At 38.2% G+C, this 4,880-nt stretch overlaps 1 protein-coding gene across 5 annotated transcripts in view; it reads left to right on the top strand.

Moving 5' to 3' along the window:
- LOC108243836 (disco-interacting protein 2 homolog C) overlaps nucleotides 1–4,880 on the top strand; it is a 152,732-nt gene that overhangs the window by 91,606 nt on the left and 56,246 nt on the right. The window lies entirely within an intron of this gene.

Below are 4,880 nucleotides of genomic sequence, written 5' to 3'. Positions count from 1 at the left end.
AAGACCCAGGACACGCTGGAGGGACTATGTTTCTCGGCTGGCCTGGGAACGCCTTGGGATTCCCCCGGAGGAGCTGGTCCAAGTGGCTGGGGAGAGGGAAGTCTGGGTCTCCCTGCTTAGGCTGCTGCCCCCGCGACCCGTCCCCGGATAAGCGGAAGAGAATGGATGGATGGATGGATGGATGGATGTTATACATCCCACACTTGGTTTTTAAATTTTAACACGTTTAAAGAAAGTCACTTTATTAAAACCATGTATCATCTTTTTGCAATATTAACAAATGTATTAACAAATAGCATAACAACAGCAAGGGTTTGGTTTAATATGGCGTGTTTTTGCTAGAATGTAAACTGTATCATTTGTTTATTCTTGTTTATCAAGCCTATTTATAATAAAGGAAGTTATAAGAAAAAAAAAACAATTGTTGTTTTTTCTCATTACATTACAAACCCATTGAAAAGTCAAGCAGATCCATTGCATATATTATCAGATTTCTTCTAAAATGACATGGATCTCAACCGGGGATTTTTAAAATAATCTTGATTAGGATTTGCCCCTTTTTCGTCAAATGTGGACTTTAATTTATGTGATGGGTGCATAGCTATTAATTGCAACTGTGTAATGCAAAAAATATTAATAACTTCTTATAAACTTGTTTTTTTTAATCTAATTGAATAATAAAGCTGTTTTTATTCCGTGTAAGCAGAAAATGAGTGTCATGTTTTCAGAGACAGTGAAACTCCTGCATGTCACCTGAAACCTGCGTAGCCAGTTAAACTAGGAATCATTCTTTTCATTTAATAGGGAAATGACAAAGAAAACCAATTAAACTTAGCCGAGCCCTCCTCCTATCAGTATTCACTCAGAAAGAAACATGTTTACATATGCATTAATTGTCTTTATATACTGTAATTACTTTCTTTGATCAGTCAGCCTGCTTAGTCCAAACGTCTTCTCACCTCCTGATATATTCAGCAGCTTTTAACAAATAAACGCTGTTTTATACTCCACAAGAAATCTGCTCTCATTGATGTAGTTGCATGAAAATCGCCTCATTTTGTTCTCATAAGACCTCGGAGAGCCCGTTCTGTGCACAAGGTCTGGGTAGAACCTTTTCTCAGAGGGGTATGCACCAAGTATTGTGCACGGATGTTGTTCGGTTGAGAAAACGGCAACAAACTAAAGAAATAGTGTCACGTACAAGTGTTGAGGTGTAGCTAATATCATGTATGATGGTTTTGGGAGAGAGTTATTTATAGGCCTAAAAACCAATAAACAGCTCCTCGTTAGGCTAGCCATTCGCCTGCCCTGGATGAAAACTTGCCCTTTATGCTCTGTGACTGATAAAGATTAACTGTTGATAGCTGTTTGTCAAAATGTCACTTCAAAAGTGACGAAGCTAACCCTTTAAAGTAAAGTACTTGTGTGGCTTTAGAAACTTTGCAGTAAACCTATAAGGTGTTCAAACTATTCCCTCCAGACCTTCCAGTTCAACCATAACACTGAAGCCAGAATGCTGACCAAAAAAATAAAAAATAAATCTGTAAAATTCAGAATGCAATTCTAATTTATTAATCTAAAGTCTATAATTGCTTACAACCCTGTTGTTTGCCACCCCACCTCCAGCGACCCTGAACAAGTGGGTAAAGAATATGGATGACTGGATTATGACTTTTTCTTTGTTAATGTTTACAAAAACTGTAAAGCACTTTTCGTTTAAGTTGTTTCTGACAAGTGACAGAAGTTGAAGTCCTCTACATTGCTTGGTGGAGCTTTTTCTGGCTCTTCCCATAGCTACTCAAGAAGACAGGAATCTGGGAATTTTGGAGGCTGGTTCAGTGATTGGATGAATGTCATACCATCGGGTATTCCCGTCTCTGACTCCCAGGTGCCCAAACCTGTTTATTGAGCTGCCTGTCATTCCATCTGTTGCTGTGTTTGTTAACGCTTGACTCATAAAACATGTGAACTCATAATTTAGTTGAACTGACTCTGAAGGATCATTTAACGTCCAGCTGAAGTCAGCCACTTTGAGACAGTTCAGCTTTTATGTTCTATTCCTTAGGGGAACACTCACATTGTTCTTCTCTTATTCAGAACAAGCTGGTATTTAGTGCAGTGTGAACTTTTGTGATGAATAATTCAGACCCTTGTTAGCCTTTCTTCATCGTCTTTGATCTGAGAATAACTACCAACCTTGAATTATGCAACAACACCAGCAGAATGTCTCCAAACCGGAGAAGCAACTTTCAAATGTCTGCTGTTGGGAGAGCTTTGAACTGGAATCCACTTTTTTATTTTTCAGCTTTACAAAATACATAACACCTGTTGTTTTTTGCTTCTGTATATTTATTTATTGTCTCCCTACCATTTTTATGTTACTATCATAGAAAAAGTCACACCTTGTGTACTTTTGTTAGTTTAATGATTTGATTGTATTTTGCTTCTCCATAAAGCCAAGAACGATTTTCTCAATATCACAAGTTTTCTATTGTGATCTCAAGATAACCAAGCCAGTTTTAACTTGGTATATTGAGAAGACAAAGCTTGTTTTCTCAATATATCCAGATAAAACTATAATTAAATGTGACACAAGCTGCTTCTACTGAGAAAGAAATGAGTTAAGGAAACAGTCATTCTGCAGGTTAGGGAGTTTTTGGTGAAACTTGAATGTTTAATTCTAATAATCTGTGCTAAATAATTAACAAAACAGCATCCTTCTCATTTATTGGATACCTTTAGTGACAGTTGGGTGTTTGTATTATGCTTAAACCAGATGTTCAGACTTGAATGTTTCTTTAAGATTTTATTCTTTTGGATGTGTTTAAAACATCGTGGATTGTTTCGTCTTTGTTCTCAAGAGCCTTAGAAATATTTTTGTTTACACCTAAGTCAGAAGTATCAGTGCCGGTATGCCAGGTACTTCCTCATGTTTCCCAGCAATTGCTCTCACGTTATCTTAAAAATATGTTGCGTGTGACGCCCAGGCACTTTTACCTGCAGTTTGTAAGATTCTTGCATGATGACATGTGCATCATGACCTAAACCAAATACCCTGACCTCAGTCTTCACTTTGCCCAAAACCTCAAAGACTTGTAGCTACAGATTAGCCATCAGATAGATAGATAGATAGATAGATAGATAGATAGATAGATAGAAAGAATACTGTGCAAAAGTTATGAGCCATCTTTCTTTTTTTATATGGTGCTTCTTGTAATCTTTTAAGGTGGTTTTGACTATTTGGTTTCCAAGTTTTAAGAGAAACCGTCATCTTCAGAATATTTATCTTTGGACTCTGACTGCTTTTTCACTAATTTTCAGTCCAGGACCTGTCCACGTTCAGAGCATCGTTTCATTGTTTGTTCCTGTGAATCATTCAGGCGTTAAAAAGCAGCTAAACTCTGTGGTGTGTCGACACAAACAGACAATTTGGTAAAGAACCGGATTAAAGGGGAATCTTTCGGTTCTTTGTTACCAGCAGCCTGCCACGACAACACTATTTGTTTCCAAAATACCAACACAGTTTGACCCCAAAAAATTGGATTTTCCACCAACAAGCTGATTCCCAAAGAGCTATTGTTTGAAAGCTTGACATACAGAGAGCTGGTCAGATGGAAGATGATTCACCGCAGGTCCTGTCAGCTTTTTTCCCCCCTCTCTGTTTGCATAACTTTGAGATACTGTTCATCTGCTGTTAATAGATTTTTAGGCCTAATGCCTCGGCCTTGTATCTAATACTTCCTCCACTTGTATTTGTTTAGGAAATGCTGTACAAAATGATGTCATGGTCCAGGCAGAGAAGTCCAAAAATAAAGTTTGAAAGCTTTTCAAGAAATGTGGAAAAGTAGTGATTAAGACCATTTTAAAATATAATAGAGAAAGCCTGGTGTTTTGGAAGTAAAATGTTAAGAAACGATGGCTGATCAAGACTTTTGCACGGCGTTACAGAATCTAGAAATCATCCTGTCTCTGAAAATCAAGTGGAATTCTGCAGATTTACCTGCTTTGTTGATCTCCTTGTGTGGAGATCAAACCTGATACGAAGCTAATATTTTAGGCCTTTAAATAGTACCTCAGAGACAAACTGGCCTGTGGCAGACATTAAAGACAAACAGAAGACATTTCTAAGTGTCCCAGAATAGATTTTACAATCTTCTGAAACTAATGAACAAACAGATAATGTAATAAACTAAAACAAGCAGTCTGCTGAATGCGTTAAAGGGAATGAGATATAAGAGCAGGTACACTGAGTCAGGAGGAGGGAAATCCATCCATCCTTTCAGAGTCCCGAGAGGAACCTTCAAAGCGAGGTGTTTCCCAGACCTGTCGTATCTTCCTCTGCTGCCTGGTAATCATTAAATGGTTGGCTAATCAACTTTTAGCTTGTCTCCTGAGCAGCAGGAGCACTCTGAGAGCTTTTAATGAAGACAGACGAGCTTGGAAGTGTGAGGCTGAGGTAGACACTCGTAAATCAGCAGCTGTGGAGGAGTTGAAGCTGTCAGTAACAGTGTGGTTATTATCATCAGACTTATTGATTGGTGCAAGGTTTTTCTCTCCGTGACTGAGTGTGTTTCTGCATGTTTACGGGTCTTATGTATCCGTCTGTGCAGGTCTTATTCAAGAAAGAAAACATGGATGCGTGGAAAATAATTCCTATTTAAAGGATATCATTTTTCATTTAAAACAGAAGAAATGTCACGATGCGGTGTGAGCGTGGCGAACCCAAGACGCAGACTCATCCTTTCAAAAACAAAAACTGATTTAATAAAATAACAAAACTAGAAAACAAAAAGCTGACGTGGCAGCAAAACAAACTCTAACAAAAATCCAGGCATTAACAGAGGCGGGACAAGGCAAGACGAAACAAGGCAAGGCAATAC

Source organism: Kryptolebias marmoratus, linkage group LG20 (assembly GCF_001649575.2).
Source record: "Kryptolebias marmoratus isolate JLee-2015 linkage group LG20, ASM164957v2, whole genome shotgun sequence".
Classification (NCBI taxonomy): Eukaryota; Metazoa; Chordata; class Actinopteri; order Cyprinodontiformes; family Rivulidae; genus Kryptolebias; species Kryptolebias marmoratus.
This window is presented reverse-complemented; position numbering and strand designations above follow the sequence as displayed.